This window comes from Heloderma suspectum, chromosome 5 (assembly GCF_057233095.1).
Source record: "Heloderma suspectum isolate Gila_16-S chromosome 5, 16-S_ref, whole genome shotgun sequence".
Taxonomy (NCBI): domain Eukaryota; kingdom Metazoa; phylum Chordata; class Lepidosauria; order Squamata; family Helodermatidae; genus Heloderma; species Heloderma suspectum.
In genome coordinates this window covers 5,981,114-6,004,872 of record NC_139462.1, presented here as the reverse complement: position 1 = coordinate 6,004,872, position 23,759 = coordinate 5,981,114, and positions in this window count along the sequence as shown.

The following is a 23,759-nucleotide window of genomic DNA, read 5'->3' as shown; positions in this document are numbered from 1 at the left end:
GTTCCTCCCCATGAAATTCTCCCTGGCCAGCTCCGCTCCACAGCGACTCTGCAGAGCTGCTGGCCGGGGCTGCCCACAGCCAGACATCCGGCTGCTGGGCTACACAGGGATGCAAATGGCGGCTGCCGTAGCCGCCATTTGCGTTCCTGCCTATTGCCATGATAGGCTACGTATATATTTACATAGCCTATCATGGCCTCCACAGGGACACAAATGGTGTCCCTGCGTTAGCCGTGATAGGCTACATAAATACTTATGTAGCCTATCACGGCCATTCGACGGATTGCGAATGGCAGCCGCAGATGCAGCCGCCATTCACAGCGCACCGGACAGCCAACACAAGGTAGGCTCCATTCTGGGCCCATTTCGCAGGGTGGTGGTGGGGGGGATTGCTTCATTCCGCCACAGATTCCAGGAGGCCGAATTCACTGGAATTCGGCCTCCCTGGGATCCGTGGTGGAATTCTCTGACATCCCTAGTTAGAAGTGCTAAGATAGTGATAAATCAGACTCAAAGGTTTGCTTACAAAGAGTACTTTATTGGGTAACTTACAGCACACAGGCGTACCCAATGGTTGGATCAGACAGCTTCTCTGAACCCCGAGCCCCTGGGTACAATGTGTCTTATACTCTACAGCTTAGCAATAAGCAGCGTTTCAGCAGCACGCGCCCCCAGCATTCATTCCCAGAATAGGCTAGCAGTGTTTGGTTCTCAGGCACAGCCACCTGTAAACAGACTTTGCTTCCCAGGCACATCGGAGATAAAGACTCTCCTCATTAGCAAGGAATGCGCCAAGAAGGCTAATATAGGCCTTTTGACTCATCTGCACATGCTCAGAGGCTTACTAGCATGGGACTTGCACCAATAATGAACTCAAGCAAGCATTATGGATCTCTAGGCCCTTCTAACACTACAAATGACTTGGCTAACCCTCCTCGGGCCAATACATTTCACCCTCAGATGATCAAAGGCTGATAACAGCCTGCCTTGCCACTTGATCACCAGGGGCTTGACATCTACTTAAATGTATACTTCGAATGTGATAGCCATATAAGCAAGCACACAAACCTACGAAGCTGCTAATAACAGTCAGAATTATTGCAACCACTCGCTTCCACCCCCTCCCCGATTCCTTGAAACCACTCTGAAATTGGGTTGAAAAGGGACGTGCCTTCTAGCTGCTGCATTTTCTCGCTTTGCTTGTATGTAACAGCCCAGTGGTGGGCTATTACCTCCTCCCCCCCTGTTTGGGAAGAGAAATCTCTCTCTCTCTCTCTCTCTTTCTCTCTCTCTCACCTGCCAGTCTCGCAGATCCTGTTTCAAACTTTCTACATAAAACTCTCTGTGCCATGCACCAACTTCAACCCTTCACTTGTCTTCTCTGCAAGTTAGGCTGTTTGCCTTCGTCTCAACAGAAATTCACTTACTTAAACCTTTCTGCCTTACACTAGTCCCAATGACACACATTTGGGATAGGCTATTTTTCACCTTCTAGTCACATTTTCTCATCTTAAAGAACTCTTACATTATTGTGGCTACTCCACCCCCAGGTAATAAGCTCCGGGCATAATCAGCTGCTTCCAATTCACTCTGGGGGCAACCACGGCTACGCTTTTTCTCTACAAATGTCCTTTCTCTGTGCCTCTTTCCTCCTCCCTCTTCTTCTCTTTGCCTTTTTTCTCTTCTTTCCTCTGCTTTGTCTACCACTATTTCTTCTCTCTTCACACTTTCCTTGTCTCTCTCTCTGTCCTTGTAACTCTGAAGGCCCTGTCCCAGGTGGTACTAACATCAAACCACTGGGAACCACACTCAGTGTCATTTGGGGTTGCAACTGACAGTAAAAACGTTCGCAAATATCACATAATATTTAACAAATCATAAAATACACACAACAAACTTTTATTGAAATTTAATACCATGACCGGAAAACATTTCTTGCATGGTGAGGCATGATGGAGCAGATCCAGCAGTCATATTGCTCCTCTGGCTGGGCCCATCAAAATCACTGGAAGGGCATACTCACACACGCAAAGAGTTCTAGGCCACCATTTTTGCACTGGCAACTCCATGGTGCATGAGTCCTTGGGGAGGAAAGTCCAAAAGTCATAGATCAAACTCAGCCTGCTGTACACTGAGCTGACTACAAGCACACAAGCACACAGTCTACAGCAATGAGAGTTCAAGGCTATGAAAAGCTTCACGATACTTTCCATGGCAAGTCTCTGACAATCCAAAGTTCCAGTCCATGTGCAGAGTGTCTCTAAAAAGTCCAAACGATGATGGATCTAAACAGAGAAGGCTTTGGGCAATGAAGAGAGGCACGGCTCAGCTCTCTAGCCGTGACACTTCAACCTGGGCAACCCCTCTGTAAATCTTACTCTACTTCTGTCAGGTTCTCACAGACATCTTCTAGCCTCCTTCCCCGCCAAGGCTAGACCAGCGGCAGCTAGGGAGTTGAGTGACTCCCCCTGCCTCTGCTCTGAGAACACACAGAGATAAGCTCACACAGACTCTGACACTCTAAAAATGGGATAGGCCTAAACTCTTTCAGGCTACTTCTAATCAAATCTTGGTTATAACGTGCAAGGCTTCACTGCGTTAATGATACTAGGCCTTGACATTATTTTTGCTCTCATAACACTTAACAACAACAGAACAACAATTGTGCTTTTAAACACTTCTTAAACAAGGAGTAAGCCTTTGGGGCTATCAGTCACTAGACAGGCTAGCCAGGGATTCACAACATGACACGCATACACTCTTTTTCTTCTCCCTTAACCTGGCACACAGCAGCAAAGTGCCGAACAGGGAGGCGGGGGTCGCTTCATACTTGCATTTTTTATGCAGCCAGCAATCTTCTTTGGGGGACGGCGGGGTGATTTGCAGGGCTTGAAGGTGAAGCTTCACAGTTTGTATTTGTAAATCCCAAATTCGAAACAGGACACGATGAGATACAGGGCAGTCAAATCTTTGCCTTGTCAGAGGCGACAAATGACTTAGGTCAGCTTTTTTCGCTGGGGTCTCAAACAGGAAAGCAGTCTTAATTTGCATTTATAACATCACTGACAGCATCAGCCAGCCAGCTATACAGGTACAGCTACTATGATCTCTTCTTTTTCTTCTCAATCAGGTTGGGTCTCCCAGCTCACACAATTTCTTGGCAGCTTGCAGGAGCATGGTAGCAGCATTTTCTCAATCTCTTCAGCACACACGCTCAGGCAGTCCAACACTGGACACCTAAATCAGTGAGATTTCTTCATTGCAGGGAATCCCATTCCCACGGCAAAAGCTTAATGGCTACGCTCTTCAAAAGTTTGATGGTCAGTAGCTACAGGCTCTATGCAATTCTAGTACAGTTCAAAGCTAAACACTGTTACCTTGACAGAGATCTTCAATGTAAGCAAAGTAAGTGGGCAAAAGGAAAACCATAACCAGCACCCCAACTCCATACATGCATTAACCTTTTAGTGGCTTTTCAACCAGTTGTTTTCCCCAACTTGTTGGTTTTTTAACCAACGAGGCCTTCATCCCATTTGAAAATGTCATGAATTTTCTTCCACCACTTTTTTCATCCCCCCCAAATACCTTCTATCTCCCCGCCATAAGTTCTCAGTGGAATGTTTGGCCCAGTTTTAGTTTTGAGTAAACACCTGTTATTATCTTGTAGAGCCTGGAGATGCAGAGAAGAAACCCGGTGATGGGGGTATGTACACCACACACATTAAGTAGTTTGTTGCACAGAGGAGGAATGTCCAGGCAGGGGGAGTTGATGGGAAGGGTTGGAGGGTGGAACAAATTGTGATGGGTGAAATGAGGAGAAAAGCCTGTGAAGCAATTTGGACCCAGGAGATCCACTGGGCCCAGAGGACACAGTGGAATAAAGATGTGGAGTCTGAATCTGCCCTCTGTGGCTGGCTGTTTCACGACCCTTTGCAATCCACATTGTGGGCTGAGTGTTGTAGGCTCCAAACCATGTTGACCCTTGATCCAGTCTCTCACTCCAGGCCTATCTCAGCCTTCCCCCAACCTAATGCCCTCCAGATGTGGTGGACTACAACTTCCATAATCCCCAAGCCAGCATGGGGAAAGGCTGCCCTACCTTCTATAAGCTGATGTCTCTCCACGCTCTTGAGACCAGACAGCCTGGGAACACTGAGAGATAATGTCCCCACTGTGTGAGGTTTTTCACTCCAGCTCCCTCTGCCCGTTCAGCCTAGCAAGGGTCCAGCATCCAGGCAGTTGGCAGGGAAGCGTCCAGCCCAAGAGACGTAGGGAGCGGATCATTGCTTACTAATCCAGATCGGTTGCTATAGAATATGAAAGCCTTATTTACAGGGACAATGGTGAGATGTTGACTACTGATGGTTGAAGCGCATTTTCCTTTCATTTTGCCCTTCACGAAAAGGTCCTCTGGGTCAGATCAAAGCGTTCTTTCAGACTCCCACGGGTCAACTAACAGCCTACGCCATGATTGCAACCTCGTTTGTTGCTGCAGTTATAATGGTCATTATGTGTAAGTTAAGTTCTTCTGGGGGAGCTGCGGGTGGGGGGTGGGAGGGGAGGATTCAGGCTGGATTCAGAAGTATCCTGGCTGATGTTACTTCAGTGTAAAGAACTCCTTTTTAAAAAGAGAGGGCAAGATCCAGCCTCGGCCAAGCCCCATCACAGCCCACTGATTTCAGTAAGGGAGGCAAGGCTGTGGCTAGGTTTCTCCTATTGAAATCAATGGCACTGCAGTGTTCCCTTGAATATCTGCTCAGAGACTTCTAACTAGGGATGTAGGGATTTTGTAAAATCCGTTCCATCTGCATTGTGCAGATAGTCAGGGTTTTTTAACGTAGTTTTCCATGACTAAATATGTGTAATATTCTGGAAGGTTGAAAGCAAGCAAGCACTGATCCATGGAATCCATGCAACTTGGGAAAAGCCAGTCTGCCTCAGAATCCGCAATTTGGATTCATAGGAATTCAGCCACATTCGCCTCAGTTGCAGATTTCTCCGCCGTCACTACTTCTAACTAGGGATGTCTGGATTTTGTGAAATCCATCCCGTGTGTGTTTCGTGGATTGTGTGGTGTCATTTGTTCCGGCGTCCATTCACAGACGGATTCATTTTTTTTCTTTATGTGGAAAAATGCACAAATAATTCCATAAGAGGTTTTGCAAAATCTACGTAATTTACATTATTACATAACATTTAGTGTATTGTTCCTCCTTCCATTCAACTTTTCCCATGTATAATTACGAGTCTCAGCAGAAACATTGCATATTTTCCTACGAATCAATTGGCATATATTTGGGGAAAGTAAAAAAAAAAAAAAAAAGATCTGAAAGTCCATGGACTCCTCGCAGCCTGAGGAGGCCGGTCCACAGCAGGTCGGATTCTTAAAAATCCAAGCTCACTTTAGTCCGTCTCAAATTTCTCCAGCATCCATACTCCTGACTAATTTGTGTAGGGATGTCAGAAAATTTCGCCATGAATCTCGGGGAGGCCGAATGCCAGTGCATTCGGCCCCCCGAAATTGGTGGCAAAATGGTCTGCCCCCCCCCCAGGATGGGACTTACCTTGGGTGAATCCTCCTGGTGGCGGCAGCTCCGGTGCCGGTTCGGCGGCGGTTCAGTGGTGGCAGCTGCAGCAGCTGGTCTTCCGACCGGCTGCTGCCGCCGCCATTTCCAGTAAAAACAACAACAACAACAAAAACAGTGATAGGCTACGTAAATGTCTACGCTATTTGCGTTCCCCTTATTTTTGCCGTAGTCTACATAAATGTTTACGTAGAGTAGACGTGCCAAAATAAGGAACGCAAATGGCGGCGCCCATGGGCGCCGTCATTTGCGTACGCGTGGTTTTTGTTTTTTTACTCAGTCGTGATAGGCTACGTAAACATTTACGTAGCCTATCACGGCTGACTGCAGGGACGCAAATTTGCGGCCTGGCCAGCCAGGATTCGGGGGTGGAGGGACGGAGGGCCTCCCCCCCCACCGCGAATCAAGTTTCATTCAAGGTAAGTGATTTTTGTTCATCCCTAAATTTGTGGAGTGATATAACTGCATGAACAACCTCCACATTCCTCAGTCACAAACTGCCACTCCCTAGGCTTCCCCACTTTCTAGGCTTCCTTCTCCAACAGCAACAAGCCCACTTTCTATCTCCAGAACACATGATTTGTTCAGGATTGTTGAACCACTTTCAGCCCAGGGGCCAACTTTGGAGAAGCTCTTGGGGGCTGCATTCCCGCAGTGGGTGGGGCAAAAGGCAAAATGGGCAGGGCCAAATGACCAAAACTGCCCAGGAGGCATTGCATCCAGGTCAGTTGGGATGACACAGGCATCATCCAGTAGGTGCCCGTGATGCTTGTGCAACCACACTTCCAGTAGGATCCCCCAGCGTAGTCTGGGGGCCATATTTTACCCCATCTTGGCTCAGAGGCTTCTGGCTTTAGTGGAACTTAATGGGTACACAACACTGCACTTTAGGTGCTGGGAAACATGACAGCCCCACAAGAGAAGTGGGGAAAGATGCCTAAATCCCATTCAGCACATGGCAGACAGGATCCTGCTTAGTGGGGTAAAAAAATAAGCTCTGGAAAGTTCTGAAGTCCAAGTTGTGAGAACTGCCAAAACTAAGGGCAAAGGGGCTCTCCTTTTCTCACCGTCCCTTGAATTCACCAAGCTGTTCTTCTGGCCCTTCTCCACTCCTGCTCATGGGGGTGGGGCGGGGCAGTGGGGAGGAGCACATTGTTTTAAACACCGAGAAAATATTTCCCCCAGTTGCCCACTGCCTCTTTGTCCAGATCCTACCTAGGTAGCCTGGTTCATGTAGATTTAATCTCCGGGGAAGAAGGCGCTCCTGGTACCTGCTGGAGCCACAGAAATGCTGCCAGATACAGTGTGTTGTCCTGGGCAGCCACCTAGACGTAATCACTGCCAGGCCCACCTTTCTCTGCTACTAATTTCTGGTCTCCCAACTTTGCCCTATTTGTGTTTTAGATCTATTGTTATATGCTAAAACTGCAGCCTTTCGTGAAGCCGTGGAAAAGATTCGGACCTTTGGCAATGAGTATGATCCAAGAATAATAGATAAAGAAGGTAAGCAATGAGATACAGCTGGAATGCTCAGGACCTCTCCTCCCCCCAGAAGACTGGTTTTCAGTGTCATAGCTCAGCAGGAAGAGAGGCAGCTGGGGAGAGAGTGGTTTGTAGTGGGAAAAGTGATGGGTGGAGGATGGGTCCTCTGGAAATGTCCTCCTCCCCACATGCAAACACCTGCATTCATATTAACTGGTCTCAGGGCATGGTCTGAAGGCCCATGACACAGCCCCCGTGCTGAAGCTAAGCAGGTCTGGGTCTGGTCCGTGCTTGGCGGGGAGACCACCAAGGAATCCCATGTAGCCACTTGAGTTCCACCATGGAAGAAGGGTGGGATAGAAATGTAATTGTTGTTGTTGTTCAGTCGTTCAGTCGTGTCCGACTCTTCGTGACCCCATGGACCGTAGCACGCCAGGCCTTCCTGTCCTGCGCTCTCTCCCGGAGCGTGCTCAAGTTCATATTCATTGCATCCGTGATGCTATCTAGCCATCTCATCCTCTGCCGTCCCCTTCTCCTTTTGCCTTCAGTCTTTCCCAGCATCAGGGTCTTTTCCAGAGAGTTTTCTCTTCGCATTAGGTGGCCAAAATATTTGAGCTTCAGCTTCAGTATCTGTCCTTCCAATGAGCACTCAGGGTTGATTTCCTTTAGGATGGACTGATTTGACCTCCTTGCAGTCCAGGGGACTCGTAAGAGTCTTCTCCAGCACCACAGTTCGAAAGCATCAATTCTTCGGCGCTCAGCCTTCCTTATAGTCCAGCTCTCACAGCCATACATTACTACTGGGAAAACCATAGCTTTGATTAGACGGACCTTTGTCGGCAAGGTGATGTCTCTGCTTCTTATTATGCTGTCTAGGTTTGCCATAGCTTTCCTCCCAAGGAGCAAGCGTCTTTTAATTTCATGGCTACAGTCACCGTCTGCGGTGATCTTGGAGCCCAAGAAAGTAAAATCTGTCACTGCTTCCATTTCTTCCCCTTCTATATGCCAGGAAGTGATGGGGCCAGATGCCATGATCTTCGTTTTTTTAATGTTGAGTTTCAAACCAGCTTTTGCACTCTCCTCTTTCACCCTCAACAAGAGGCTCTTTAGATCCTCTTCACTTTCTGCCATTAGGGTGGTATCATCTGCATATCGGAGGTTGTTGATAATTCTCCCAGCAATCTTAATTCCGACCTCTGATTCATCCAACCCGGCATTTCTCATGATGTACTCTGCATATAAGTTAAATAAGCAGGGTGACAATATGCAGTCTTGTCGTACTCCTTTCCCAATTTTGAACCAATCGGTTGTTCCATGTCTGGTTCTTACTGTTGCTTCTTGACCCTCGTACAGGTTTCTCAGGAGACAGGTAAGGTGGTCTGGTACTCCCATCACTTTAAGAATTTGCCACAGTTTGTTGTGATCCACACAATCAAAGGCTTTAGCGTAGTCAATGAAGCAGAAATAGACATTTTTCTGGAATTCTCTTGCTTTCTCCATGATGCAGCGAATGTTGGCAATTTGATCTCTCGTTCCTCTGCCTCTTCTAAACCCAGGTTGTACTTCCGGTAGTTCTCGGAGAAATGTAATAAATAATATTATTACTAAAAATTAATCACAGACACAGGATGCTCCCAGACAGAGGGCTTCTAACTCTACCAACCAGAAAGCATTGGGCAGCTCTCCCTAATGGATTGTCTGCAGTAACCAAAAATGAAAGAAAGAGTGGAAAAAGCATGAGTGGGTTATGGTGGAAGGCAACATTGTCTAGCTCCCCTGTAAAATTCTGTTCGGAGGCAGGGCAATTGCACAATAAAAGCCTCATCTGGAAGTACCCTCAGTGTCGGGAGCCCAAGGCTGCTGAAGACACAGACAGAGGCAGTTTAGACCTGACAAATCACCATGAGAAATGGTGACATGTGTGTGCTTGTGTGTGACGTGTGTGTGCTTGTCCACTTTGTTTTGAACCCAGTGAAGTTCTCGGCTTTGCTGTGGGCCTGAAGTGAGATTGGCTAATGACTGTGCAAATCCCAGCACAACAGGCACACAGCCGAGGTGGAAACCTGAGGCACTGCATGGCAATCCTAGGATCAGAGCGCGTGCAGAGTCACTCATGTGCCCCAAAGTGTGGCTGTTGCAAGTCAAGGTGCCCCCCCTGAACTCCCAGGCCATGTAATCAGGAAACCTGTTCTTCAGTCTCATGCGTTATGCTTGCTTGCACCTCAGCCTCCGTGCGCCCGCACCTTCCTTTGGTCCTCTCTGGCCTCCACCTGCTGTGGGTCGGGGCAAAGCTGGAGCTGGGGTCCTTGTTCTGCCGGACTTCACGTTTGTTTAAATACGGCTTTGCCTGCTGTGGAAATCCTAAAGACATCCTGAAGATTTAATTAATCCAATTTACCAACTGAAGGTGAATCCTAGGCAAACCTGTTCTTAGAATCATAGACTAGTAGGGTTGGAAGGGCCATCCATCCAACCTCCTGCTCAGTGCAGAAATCCAATTCAGAGCATCCCTGACAGGTGGCTGTCCAGCCTCATCTTGAATGCCTCCAGTGTGGGAGAGTCCGCCACCTCCCTAGGGCATGGGGTCCATTGTGCTGTTGCTCTAACAGCCAGGAAGGTTTTCCTGAAGTTCATCTGGAATCAGTCAAACTTCATATTTGTTTAAATACAGCTTTGCCTTCCTTGGAACTTCTAAAGACATTCTGAAGATTTAATTAATCCAAGGTGAATCGAAGGCATTTTTTTTAAAAGCCTTGAGTTACTGTTACTATTTACTGTATCTGTCCTATATTGTCTGCAGTGAAGACTGATGAGAAGAATTCATTCAACTTCACTGCAATCTCCTTGTCCTCCTTTAGCTCCATTGTCATCCAACAGTCCAACTGCCTCCCTAGCTGGTTTCCTGCTTCTGATATATTTAAAGAATTCTTTATTGTTGGCTTGATATTGTTAGTGATATGCTCTTCAAAATGCTTTTTTGCATCTTTTGTTGTCTGCTTACATAGCCTTTGTGCAAGCTTGTGCTCCCTTCTGTTTTCCTTATTTAGGCAAGCCTTCCATTATCTGAAGGAAGACCTTTTTTTCTTATAGATCTTCCTTGACACTGCTTGTTAGCCATACTGGTGACCCCTTGGATTTATTGTAGTATTGACTAACTTCCAAACATTTTGAAGGGATTTAAGTCTCTTGACTCTTTCTTTCAGCTTCCTTTTCAACAGTTTCCTTATTTTTTTGAGAAGTTTCCTCTTTTGAAGTAAAATGTGACTATGTTGGACTTCCTGGGAAATTGTCCTCTTAAATCTATATTAAATCAACTAGCACTTTGATCACTGTTTTGAGTTGGTTCAACAACATTTACATCTCATACTAGGTCCTGGGTGACACCATTTAGGATTAAATTCTGGGCCACCTCCCCTCTGGTCGGTTCCATGACCAACTGTTCTAGGGCACGGTCAAGAAATGTAACCTCTTTGTCATCACTGGAATATGCATTTGTCCAGTCAATGGGGGGTAATTGAAGTCACCCATTACTACAACACTTCCTCGTTTGGAGGCCTCCCTGTTTTCATTTCCCATCTCAAGTTCATCCTGAGCATTACGGTCTAGGGGACTATAATATTATTTTTAGCATTGAATTAGTTTGGGAACCCCACTATTGTCATCCACAGCTCTTCTGTGGAAGAGTCTACCTTTTAGGTGTTCTAGTCTGCTCAACACTATACCCTCCTTGACATACAGGGCAACACCTCCCCCAGTACGCCCTTTCCTATCCTTCCTGTAGAATTCATATCCAGATGTTACTATATCCCACTGGTTCTCTTCATTCCACTGGGTTTCTGTAATGCCCACTATATCCAGGTTCTCCTTTAAAACCAAGCGCTCCAACTCACCTGTTTTGGCTTGGAGGCTTCTGGCATTTGCATAGAAATACCCACCCCAGATGGCACTTTTTCTATGGCACTTAGGCCCCTTTGACTGGCTATTATGTTCTGCCATGTACTCCTGGCCTATTTCCTCCCCTTCTACATTTCAGCCATTGAAAACATTTTCATTTTCATTTTCATCCCCTAGGGATGATTTAACTTGAACCGGCTGCTTACCAGCTCCTATCAGCTTCCCCCCGGGGTTTAATTTAAAAGTTGCTCTGCCACCTTTTTTATGTTTAGCGGCAGCAGTCTGGTTCTCAGTATAAACCATCTCATCCATGCACTGAGGCTCCTCAGCTTCATCTGTCTAGTTGGCCCTGCATGTGGCGTGCAACCTCTTGAGCTTTAGAGGGCTTGAAACTCTCTGAGATTGGTCTGTAATCAAGTTTGTGCCTGAGAGGCGTGTGACCTCTTCAGCCTCAGAGAGCATGCAGCTCTCTGGGGAGTTTCTACTTTTGCTTATTTCTTTTATTTCAATAAATCTCCTTTTCTTTCATCTATATTGGTTGTGGGCATGTTCTTCTCCTCATAAGATTCCAAACCTCTCAGCCTGATCAACTGAGTTGTCCTGGGTAAAATTGGAATTCATATTTCACTCACTCACACACACACACTATAGATTATGAATGTTGCTGTTGTTCAGTCGTTCAGTCGTGTCCAACTCTTCGTGACCCCATGGACCATAGCACGCCAGGCCTTCCTGTCCTGTGCTCTCTCCCGGAGTGTGCTCAAGTTCATATTCATTGCATCAGTGATGCTATCTAGCCATCTCACCCTCTGCCGTCCCCTTCTCCTTTTGCCTTCAGTCTTTCCCAGCATCAGGGTCTTTTCCAGGGAGTTTTCTCTTCGCATTAGGTGGCCAAAATATTTGAGCTTCAGCTTCAGTATCTGTCCTTCCAATGAGCACTCAGGGTTGATTTCCTTTAGGATGGACTGATTTGACCTCCTTGCAGTCCAGAGGACTCGTAAGAGTCTTCTCCAGCACCACAGTTCAAAAGCATCAATTCTTCAGTGCTCAGCCTTCCTTATAGTCCAGCTCTCACAGCCATACATTACTACTGGGAAAACCATAGCTTTGGTTAGACGGACCTTTGTCGGCAAGGTGATGTCTCTGCTTCTTACTATGCTGTCTAGGTTTGCCATAGCTTTCCTCCCAAGGAGCAAGCGTCTTTTAATTTCATGGCTGCAGTCACCGTCTGCGGTGATCTTGGAGCCCAAGAAAGTAAAATCTGTCACTGCTTCCATTTCTTCCCCTTCTATATGCCAGGAAGTGATGGGGCCAGATGCCATGATCTTCGTTTTTTTAATGTTGAGTTTCAAACCAGCTTTTGCACTCTCCTCTTTCACCCTCAACAAGAGGCTCTTTAGATCCTCTTCGCTTTCTGCCATTAGGGTGGTATCGTCTGCATATCGGAGGTTGTTGATAATTCTCCCAGCAATCTTAATTCCGACCTGTGATTCATCCAACCCGGCATTTCTCATGATGTACTCTGCGTATAAGTTAAATAAGCAGGGTGACAATATGCAGTCTTGTCGTACTCCTTTCCCAATTTTGAACCACTCGGTTGTTCCATGTCTGGTTCTTACTGTTGCTTCTTGACCCTCGTACAGGTTTCTCAGGAGACAGGTAAGGTGGTCTGGTATTCCCATCACTTTAAGAATTTGCCACAGTTTGTTGTGATCCACACAATCAAAGGCTTTAGTATAGTCAATGCAGCAGAAATAGACGTTTTTCTGGAATTCTCTTGCTTTCTCCATGATGCAGCGAATGTTGGCAATTTGATCTCTCGTTCCTCTGCCTCTTCGAAACCCAGCTTGTACTTCCAGTAGTTCTCGGTTCGCATACTGCTGAAGCCTAGCTTGTAGGATTTTGAGCATCACCTTGCTGGCATGTGAAATGAGCGCAAGTGTGCAGTAGTTTGAACACTCTTTGGTATTGCTCTTCTTTGGAAATGGAATGTAAACTTACCTTTTCCAGTCTTGCGGCCATTGCTGAGTGTTCCAAATTTGTTGGCGTATTGAGTGCAGCACTTTAACAGCATCATCTTTTAGGGTTTTAAATAGCTCAGCTGGAATACTGTCATCTCCGCTAGCTTTGTTGTTACTAATGCTTCCTAAGGCCCACTTGACTTCACTCTCGAGGATGTCCGGCTCAAGTTCAGTGACCGCACTCTCATGGCTATCAGGGACATTCAGATCTTTCCTGTATAGTTCTTCTGTGTATTCTTTCCGCCTCTTCTTAATCTCCTCTGCTTCTGTTAGGTCCCTGCCTTCTTTGTCCTTTATCATGCCCGTCTTTGCACAAAACGTTCCCTTGAGATCTCCAATTTTCTTGAAGAGATCTCTAGTCTTTCCCATTCTGTTGTTTTCCTCGATTTCTTGGCATTGTTCATTTAAGAAGGCCTTCTTGTCTCTCCTTGCTATTCTCTGGAACTCTGCATTCAGTTGGATATATTCAACTGAATATATACCCTTTCTCCCTTGCTTTTTGCTTCCCTTCTTTCCTCAGCTACTTGTAAAGCCTCATCAGACAGCCACTTGGCTTTCTTGCATTTCTTTTTCTTTGGGATGGATTTCGTTGCTGCCTCCTGAACAATGTTACAGACCTCCGTCCATAGTTCCTCAGGCACTCTGTCTATCAGGTCTAATCCCTGAAATCTATTCCTCATCTCCACTGTATATTCATAAGGGATATGATTTAGGTCATACCTGAATGGTTTAGTGGTTTTCCCTACTTTCTTCAATTTAAGCCGAAATTTTGCAAGAAGCAGCTCATGATCTGAGCCACAGTCAGCTCCAGGTCTTGTTTTTACTGACTGTATAGAGCTTCTCCATCTTTGGCTGCAAAGGACATAATCAATCTGATTTCATAGATTATGAATAGTGACCTCCTAATTGTCACCTTAAACACCTTCTGATTAGGAACTCTAATCTCCTGTGTGGCTGATGGTTGTTGTTGTTTACCTTTTGTTTTAGTTTCTGAGAAAATGACACTTTATGCATGGCTAGCACAAGAACTACTGGACCAAACTGTCTGAAGTGTGGCAGGTTCAGTCATCTCTATTGGGGCTGCCAAGTGCCCAAATTTCATGCACTTCTGTGGAAGCACTTAAGAATTATAGCTCTTTGCTTTGAGAGGTTTCCTTGAAAAAAGCAAATTTTACCTGTGCTTAGCACAAGAACTACTTGGCCAAACTGTCTGAAATTTGGCAGGTTCAGTCAGCTCCACGGAGGCTGCCAGGTTCCTCAATTTCATATATTTTTTTCATAGAAACTGAAAAATGTTTTGGTCATTTCTGTTTTCCAGTGCAAGTCAATGGGAAAATGTAAAATCTGAATAATTGAGATATCCAAGTCTCACTTTGGATCTGACCGAATCTGAAGCAAATCAGATCAGATCTGAAGAGGAATGGCAGAGAATTCTGCCACAGACTCCAATGAGTCGAACTCCAGAGTCCGTGGCGGAATGTTCCCTTTCACCTCTGCCTCCCGCCGGATCATCACAGAGCTGAATCCTCCTCGCCGGCGGCTCCATTCCGCAAGCGATACGGCTGCCATTGCTGTCCATATTGCTGCAGATAAGAAACAGGAAGTCTGCCACACCATTTGCATCCCTGTTTCTTCTTGCGATAGGCTACGTGTCTGTATTTATGTAGCTATTTACGTAACCTATTGAGTGAGAAAACAGGGACATTTTTTCATGCGATAGGCTATGTAAATAGCTATGTAAATACAGACGCATAGCCTATCACAAGAAGAAACAGGGATGAGAATGACGTAGCGGATGCCATTTGCATCCGGATCACTTCCTGTTTCTCATCAGCAGTGATACGGCACGGCATTGGTGGCCGTATCGCTTGTGGAGTGGAGCTGGCTGACAGCTCTGTGGACTCACTGCGGAGCGGAGCCAGCCAGCAAGGAATGGATTGCCTCCCTCCCCCCCACAGAGCCCCCTGAGGAGCCCAGGTAAGGGGATTCATACATCCCTAGATCTGAATCAGTCCAGAGTGAATCAGGGCTGATTCAGAAGATCTGAACTGGCCTCCAAAGAGAATCTTGGAGTCCTTGCACAGCCCTACTAGCTTTCTATTTTCATACCTGGTTTTTAAATCGCTATTGTTGGGTTTGTTTACTTGGAAAACTAAGTGATTTCCTAGGAGAAGATGGGGAATTTACTCATAGTTACTTATTTATAGTTTCTTACTATGAGAAAGCAGGGAAGAGTCATCTGCCTTGGCCTCCTTGTCCTGTTGCTAAACTTGCATGGGTGCTTAACATGCTTATGTGGTGATGCTTTGTCACAGGGGCTGTGATGTTTCGTCACTGAGGCTCCTTGTGCTTGGAGAGCTGGCTCCCCCACAAGCCTGCCTCCTTACATAGTTCTAGCTAGCTGAGAAGTTACATGCATTTTTGGAGAGGCTCTGGGGGTCTGCATCCCAGTGGTGGGCAGGGTTCGAAGGCAAAGCGGGTGCAGCCAAATGTCCTGCTCTAGAGAAAATCTTGGCTGTTTGCAAGCCTGCACAGGAAGCGAGGCAACAGAATAGTCAAGTTGGCAAGCAAATGGTCAAGCACACAGGTTTCAGTCCAAGGAGTTTTAAGCTAAGGCAGGAGTGGTCAAAATCCAGGCAGAGGTCAGATCGCCAGCAGTCAGTCAGGCAACGAGGATCAGGCAGCAGCGGGAGTAGTCAAGATAACAAGCAAGAGGCCAAACACAGTGAAGCAGTCAGGTGCGTTACGCAGTCCAGACGCAGGTCGTGGAGCAGTCCGAGAGGTCAGGAACCGAAGCATCAGACACTGGGCATGATACAGGAGGCCAGGCACACGGCAGAGGCTGGAAGGACCAAGTTGTTCCAACCCTGTCTGGGGTCCCAGTGAAGGCTTTTAAGCTCCAAGCCCGCCAGACCCCACCCAGAGTCAGCTGTAGCGATCAGCGCTCCCTTCAGAGCCTACTCCTGAGGAGTCCCTTTCTCCTGAGGAGACCACTTCTGGAGGTGAGCACTCCTTCGCACAGGAGCCCTGCTAGCCTGTCACTTGAGGTGATGATGCTCCCAGGGATCAGAGGAAGAGTCCCTCTCTCCTGACAAGGATGGCCCAGCAGCCACTTCCCCCAAGGGTTCAGTAGGGATGTACGAAAGGGACTTACCTTGTCCCGCAGCTTTTTTCACAGTGGGGGGGAGGCGCTTCGCTTCTCCCCCCGAAGTTCAGGTGAGGGCGGGGGAGGCGTCCCGCCTCGCCCGGCCGAAATTCAGGCCGGGGAGAAGCGCCCCGTCTCCCCGGCAGCGAAAGAAAAAGTAAAAACAAACAAACAAACAAAAACAACCCCGTGATAGGCTACGTAACAATTAACGTAGCCTATCACGGCTAGATTTCCAAAGTCAGCCGTGATAGGCTACGTTAATCATCATGTAGCCTATCACGGGTGACTTTGGGGGGGGCGGAAAGCACGTATGAAAATGGCGGCGGCCCATGGGCGCCGCCATTTGCGTTCCTTATTTTGGCATGTCTAGTCTACGTAAAGATTTACGTAGACTACGGCGAAAATAGGGAACGCTTTTAAGGGAACTTAAAGGGAAAATATTTTAACGGAAAATAAAGGGAACGCTTTGCGTTTAACCCTGGACTTAAAAAACATCACTCTTGCCGTCGCGCATGTCTGTCTTGCCTCTCACCTCTCTTGTTATTTGCCAGGCGAGAGTGTGCGATGCTCTCCCCGCCCAGCCCAATTCCAGCCCTAGCAGCATTTTATGCCATTTCAGTGCTGCGGTGCTCTTGGTCTGTGTGTGTCTGTGACCACAGTGTCACTCTCTCCCCGTGTGGCTTGTGTGCTTGCAGGGCTGTCGCATGCACATACAGCGCGTGTCACATGTGCGCTGTGCCCCAAGCACTACATTGGTGCACGCTCTTTTGCCAGCAGAGCGTGACCCATCCGCTCCATCAAGTGTGAAGCAGATGCACGGCAAATTTCACGTTGCCCCTGGACCGTTTCTGGGAAGAGCAGAGGAGCACGGGGCTGAGGGGCAAGATCATGTGCCTGGACAAGGGCATGCTTGGGCAGGGTGTGGGGGTGCCACTGTTCCGGGAGAGGGAGTCCAGGTAGGGATGTATGAAAGTCATTTACCTTTAACGAAATTTGATTAGCGGTGGGGGGGAGGCGCTCCATCCCTCCACCCCCGAATCCTGGCCAGCCAGGCCCGCAAATGGCGGCGGCCGTAGCCGCCGCCGTTTGCGTCCCTGCAGTCAGCTGTGATAGGCTATGTAAATGTTTAAGCATGGAGCACTTTTTATCAGCTTAGGCCAGTATACCAACTACGCCCTTATCTGGACAGAGATAGCCTAGCTACAGTTATCCATGCTCTGATAACTTCTCGTCTGGATTACTGCAATGCATTATACGTGGGGCTGCCTTTGAAAACGGTCCGGAAACTTCAGCTGGTCCAAAATCGGGCAGCAAGATTGTTAACAGGGACTGGCCTGCGAGCTCATATTACGCCAGTACTTCTCCAGCTGCACTGGCTGCCAGTCCATTTCCGGGCCCAATTCAAAGTGCTGGTATTAACATTCAAAGCCCTTAACAGCTTGGGGCCAGGTTACCTGAAGGATCGCCTCCTCCCATATGTGCCTGCCCGGACCTTAAGATCATCGTCAGCGGCCCTTCTCCGTGAGCCCCTGCCAAAGGAAGTGAGGCGGGTGGCTACTAGGAGGAGGGCTTTTTCTGCTGTGACACCCCGGCTCTGGAATGAGCTCCCTAGTGAGGTTCGCCTGGCGCCTACATTGTATTCCTTTCGGCACCAGGTGAAGACCTTTTTATTTTCCCAGGCATTTTAGCATTTTAGCTTTCTAAATTTTTATTTTTGCTGTTTTAAATCTGTATTTTAAACTCCTGCACTGCTGCTAGGTTTTATTGTGGTTGTATTGTTATATTGTGGTTTTAATGTTCTGTATATTTTAAATTGTTTTATTGTGTGTTGTTTGGATTTAATTTTTGTGAACCGCCCAGAGAGCTTCAGCTATTGGGCGGTATAGAAATAAATAAATAAATAAATAAATGTTTACATAGCCTATCGCGGCTGCGTGAAAAAAAAGCGCATACGTAAATGGCGGCACCCATGGGCGCCGCCATTTGTGTACGCGTGGTTTTTTTTGTTTTTTGTTTACTCAGCTGTGATAGGCTACGTAAACATTTACGTAGCTTATCACGGTATTTTTTAAAAATCTAGCCGTAATAGGCTATGTAAATCTTTATGTAGCCTATCATGTTTTGTTGTTGTTTTTGTTGTTGTTGTTTTTACTGGAAATGGCGGCGGCAGCCGGTTGGAAGACCGTCCGCCGCCACTGCCGCACCACCGCCGCACTGCCGCCAGAGCCGCCGCCGCCAGGAGGATTCGCCCAAAGTAAGTCCCGTCCCGGGGGGGCGGGGGGGGGGCGCGGCAGACCGTTTTGCCACCAATTTTGGGGGACACGAATCCCGAGATCATGAATCACGAATCACGAATCCCGAGATTCGTGGAGAAATTCTCTGACATCCCTAAGTTCAGGTGTGTGTGTGTGGGGGAACTGCATGGGGCCTGGATTGGCCAGGCAGTGGGAAGAGTGGAGAGACCTCCAAGGGCCATTCCCACTTTGGTCCTCACCCCAAAGGGCAGCACCTCGGTTGCCCCGTTAACCTCCCTCTAGTCAGGGGGAGCTGCTGTTGCTTGTAAGTGCCAGGCTGGTCCACAGCAAGGTAGCTCTCACCCAGGGTCGAGGGTGGACTGAGGGGCCTGCCTGTCATGTGTCGCTGAGACCTGGGTGGATGACCTGGAGTGAGTGGGTCTGCCCCAGCGTTGCCCACCTGGGCACACAGAGCACCACCCGTGTGGGCTGGAGGGGCAGCGAGGGGGGCTACTGTCATCCAAACGGCATCCACCCCCTTCACCGGGAGACCAATCAGGTTCGAGTGTCTGTATGTGGTGCTGGACTGGACTAGAGACAGGCTGGGATTTTGTTGGTGTACCGACCGCCCTACTGCCTCTCACTCTGACTGACTGAGCTCCCTGCGGTGGTTCCTGGCCTGGTGCTGGACAACCCTGAGACCACTGTCACGCGGGATTTCAACATTTGCACTGCAGATGCCTTACAGGGTTCAGCTCGGGACTTCATGGCTGCATGACAGAAAAGGGGCTGTCTCGGTATTTCCTTGGCCCATATGAGTATGAGGCTGGGACTCTGGAACTAGGGGTGTTCTCTGTGTCCCCGCTGCCATGGTCAGACCACTTTCCGGTCAAATTTGGATGGACAGTGGTCATTCCCCTTTGCAGAGGTCGTGGACTCGCTCAGGAGGCCTGCTCCAGGAGGTCCATGGATAGCGGTGGGTGGATGAGAATAGGGATGTATGAAAATTCCGCCATGGATCTCAGGGAGGCCGAATGCCAGCGCATTCGGCCCCCTGAAATCGGTGGCAGAACAGCCCCCCCTGCCCCCCCCGGGACAAGACTTACCTTGGACAGATCTTCCTGGCGGCAGCGGCTCTGCTGGCAGCTCCAGCGGCAGTTCGGTGGCGGCGGCTGCGGCGGCCGGTCTTCTGACCGGCTCCCACCGCTACCATTTCAAGGTTAAAAAAAAAACAACCAAAAAAGTGATAGGCTATGTAAATGTTTATGTAGCCTATCACGGCTGACTTTTAAAAAAACCAACAACAACACGAGTATGCAAATGGCGGCGGCCATGACCGCCGCCATTTGCGTTCCTTATTTTGGCACATCTTAGTCTACAAACATTTATGTAGATTAAGACGGCGAAAATAAGGGGAACACAAATAGCATAGATGCTATGCTATTTGCGTTCCCCTTGATTTTTGCCGTCATAGTCTACGTAAATATTTACGTAGATTAAGAGGGCAAAAATAAGGAACGCAAATGGTGGCAGCCGTAGCCGCCGCCATTTGCGTACACGGTTTTGTTTTGTTTTTAACCCACCCAGCTATGATAGGCTATGTAAAGATTTATGTAGCCTATGACATCGTGTTTTTTTTTTTAAAAAAAAACCTAGTCATGTTAGGCTACGTAAATCTTTACGTAGCCTATCACGTCTTTCTTTTCCTTTCTTTTTTTCTTTTACAAGAGTGGAAATGGCGGCGGTGGCAGCTGGTCGGAAGACTGTCCGCCGCAGCTGCTGCTGCCGCCAGAGCCACCGCCAGAGCCATCGCCGCCCGGAAGATCCGCCCCAGGTGATTCTCATCCCGGGGGGGATCCGCGGGGGGGCGGGGGGGCAGACCATTCCGCCATGGAGTTCGGGGGGCCAAATGCACTGGCATTCGGCCTCACCGAGATCCGTGGCGGAATTCTCTGACATCCCTACAGTGCAGGTCAGAAATACAAAAGTGTGCACAAGAATTGTGTACATTTGAAAAAGTGATCTAAAAAAAAGAAAAAGTGATCTACAGTCGAAGCCAATGTGGAAATGGAATGGAATTAATTTAAAATGGAAAAATAAGGACTCAAGTGCAATCGAGCTTGGAACTTTGCCCATCCCACTTATGGAATGGAATGGGCTCCTGAATGCTCCTGGGGAGACTCGGGGAACGTGGCTGGTGCTCCTGTTGTGGTGTCTGCATTTTCAGTCAGAGTCTTGTAGGCCACCCTGTTTCCCAGGTTGAAGGATGTCTTGAGAATGCTTAATGGATACATAATAAATAAATATGTCCCCCCCTTCCACAATCAGATTTGACCCCTTCACCAGGAGCAGTAGTACCTCTATTTCTAGATCAGTTCTCTTCAACTTTTACATTTAAAAAATCCTGCAGATTTTACAGATGCCTAGGAGAAAACACAAAACACTTCTCCTTTACCTATGTGTCTGAAATTCAGCAGGCTCCATCCCCTCAGGGAACTACTGAGCCTACATGTCCTCCAGTTCTGCCCCCAAAGAGGGAAACTCATCAGCATTTCTTGATTTCCCCCTTTTAGTCACGTGGAAGTCATCCAGAGCTTTGGAAAATGAAGAAAAGTGAGGCCTCACTGCAGTTTCAGTCTCCAAATTGAGGCAACCCTAGGGATGTCAGAGAATTCTGCCACGGATCATGGTGAGGCCGAATGCCAGTGCATTCGGCCCCCTGAAATCTGTGGTGGAATGGCCTGCCCCCCCCGCCCCCCCCGTGGATCCCCCCCGGGACAAGACTTACCTGGGGCGGATCTTCCAGGTGGCGGCGGCTCCGGCGGTGGCTTTGGCAGCGGCGGTTGCGGCGGCTGGTCTTCCAACCGGCTGCCACCACCGCCATTTCCAGTGTTGGGGGGGGGGAAAGACGTGATAGGCTACGTAAAGATTTACGTAGCCTATCATGGCTAGGTTTAAAAAAAAAATGACATGATAGGCTACGTAAATCTTTATGTAGCCTATCACGTCTTACTTTTAAAAAAAAACAAATACGCCCGTATGCAAACGTAGCCGCCGCCATTTGCGTTCCTTATTTTGGGCCGTCTTAGTCTACTTAAATATTTACGTAGACCAAGACGAAGAAAAATAAGGAATGCAAATGGTGGTGGCCGTAGCCGCCGCCATTTGCGTACGTGCTTCCCCCCCCTTACCCAGAGCCCTCCATGGCTGAAAATCCGGCTGCGGATGGCCCTGGCCTGGCCCTGGCCGGCTGCTCTGTGGAGCCGCCGCGGAGCACAGCTGGCTTTTGTGGATTCCGGGGGAGAGGACCGGATCGCCTCCCCCCCCCGTCGAGGATTCCGGGGGGAGGGACGGAACATCTCACCCCCCATTAACATAATCCGCGGAAAGGTAAATGACTTTCTTACATCCCTAGGCAACCCACTATCCAAACCATTGTGTATGTTTTTTGCACACCCCTACAGTCCTTCCCCAAACTATGGAGGAGGAGGGTTGGGGTTGAAAGACCAAAGGAAACTATCGGTGTATGGACACTAAGGGAGCACTGTCTGTGCAACTAGGGCTGTACAGATTTTGTTGAATCTGTTCTGTTTGCATTCCGTGGCTTGTCAGGCAGCTTTCATTCCACCATCCTAGGGATGGCAGAGAATTCTGCCATGGATTTCAGTGAGGCCGAATGCACTGGCATTCAGCCCCCCCAAATCCGTGGCGGAATGGCCTGCCCCCCGCCCCCCCGTGGATCCCTCCTGGGACGAGACTTACCTGGGGCAGATGTTCCAGATGGCGGCGGCTCCAGCAGCAGCTTCGGGGGCGGCTGGTCTTCCGACCGGCTGCCACAGCCGCCATTTGCAGTCTGGTCTTTTTCCTCTTTTTTTACATAACTGTGATAGGCTACGTAAAGACTCTGTGGGATTCCGCGGAGCCGCCGGCCGGCTCCGCCAGCAGCCGGACATCTGGCCGCTGGGTAACAGGAATGCAAATGGCGGCTGCTGTAGCCGCCGCTGTTTGCGTCCCTGTATTCAACCATGATAGGCTATGTAAATATTTACGTAGCCTATCACTTCTGGGTAAAAAAAAAAACGCGTACGCAAATTGTGGCGGCTATGGCGGCCACCATTTGCGTTCCTTATTTTTCACCGTCTTAAGTCTATGTAAATATTTACATAGACTAAGACGGCGAAAAATAAGGAACGCAAATGGCGGCCGCCATAGCCACCGCCATTTGCGTACACCTTTTTTTTCTTTTTTAACCCAGACGTGATAGGCTATGTAAATATTTACATAGCCTATCACAGTTGAATACAGGGACGCAAACGGCGGCGGCTACAGCAGCCGCCATTTGCATTCCTGTTACCCAGCGGCCGGATGTCTGGCTGCTGGTGGAGCGGCCAGTGGCTCCGCGGAATCTCTGCGGAGCGAAGCCAGCCAGGCAGGACTCTGGGGGGAGGGACGGAGCGCCTCCCCCCCACCGCGAAGCAGATCCGCGAAATGGTAAGTGACTTTCGTACATCCCTACAATATCCCTAGGGAATTTTAGGATCATATTTCACCGGTCCATGTTTTCTTGTCTGCCGTTCGCAAACCTGGGAGCTCCTTCCATGGCATTCCAGGAAGAGGGAGGTTGCCTGTGTCTTTCAAGGATGGAGGGAAAACCCATGGATAGGAAAAAGAATTTGCTAGCCTCCAAGGTTTTTTCCTGATTTGGAGGTGATGGAGACCCCCTTCCCCACCCAAACATTAGTGCCTTATCTAAAGCAAGTTTTTTTTAACCTTTTAAAAATGACCATGCCAAGCTCTCCCTGATAAATTTATTTAGGTGGGGGTGGAGGAGAGCACTTGAAATAGCCAGTGAAATCCTAACTTTCAAGGCTTTTTCCTGCTCGGCTGAAAGGAGAGACTTCCCTGCCCGTTGAGGGAGGAAAAAAGCCTACTGAAAGCAAGGATCACACTGGTGACAAATAATTTGAGCAAAAGCAAGAAGAAGCAGGTGAAGGATCAGAATAACAATCCTCCCCTCATAGATATAAACTCCAGTGAAGTCAAGCATGGGGGCTGGGAGGTATCAAGTAAATCCATTGCAGATTGAGGATGGGGGACCTTAAGACTGCTACTTAAGCCAAATTACAGTGTAATCCTACACAAGCCATACTCAGAGGCAAACCCCACTGAGTTCAATGGCACTTACTCTCAGGAAAGTCAAGGGTAATGTGTATGTCTAAACTTTAACTTAGTTCTTCCATTGCTTTTAGTTCATGAATGAATTTCTAAGCAACTTAAGACTTTTCTTAAACTGAAGGGTTTTTTTAATGAAGGTTGTCTTTTCACAAGGCATTTGTAGTGCATTTGTGACTGGCCACCCACAGAAGTTTGTGGGTCCATTATATGATTTAGTTGT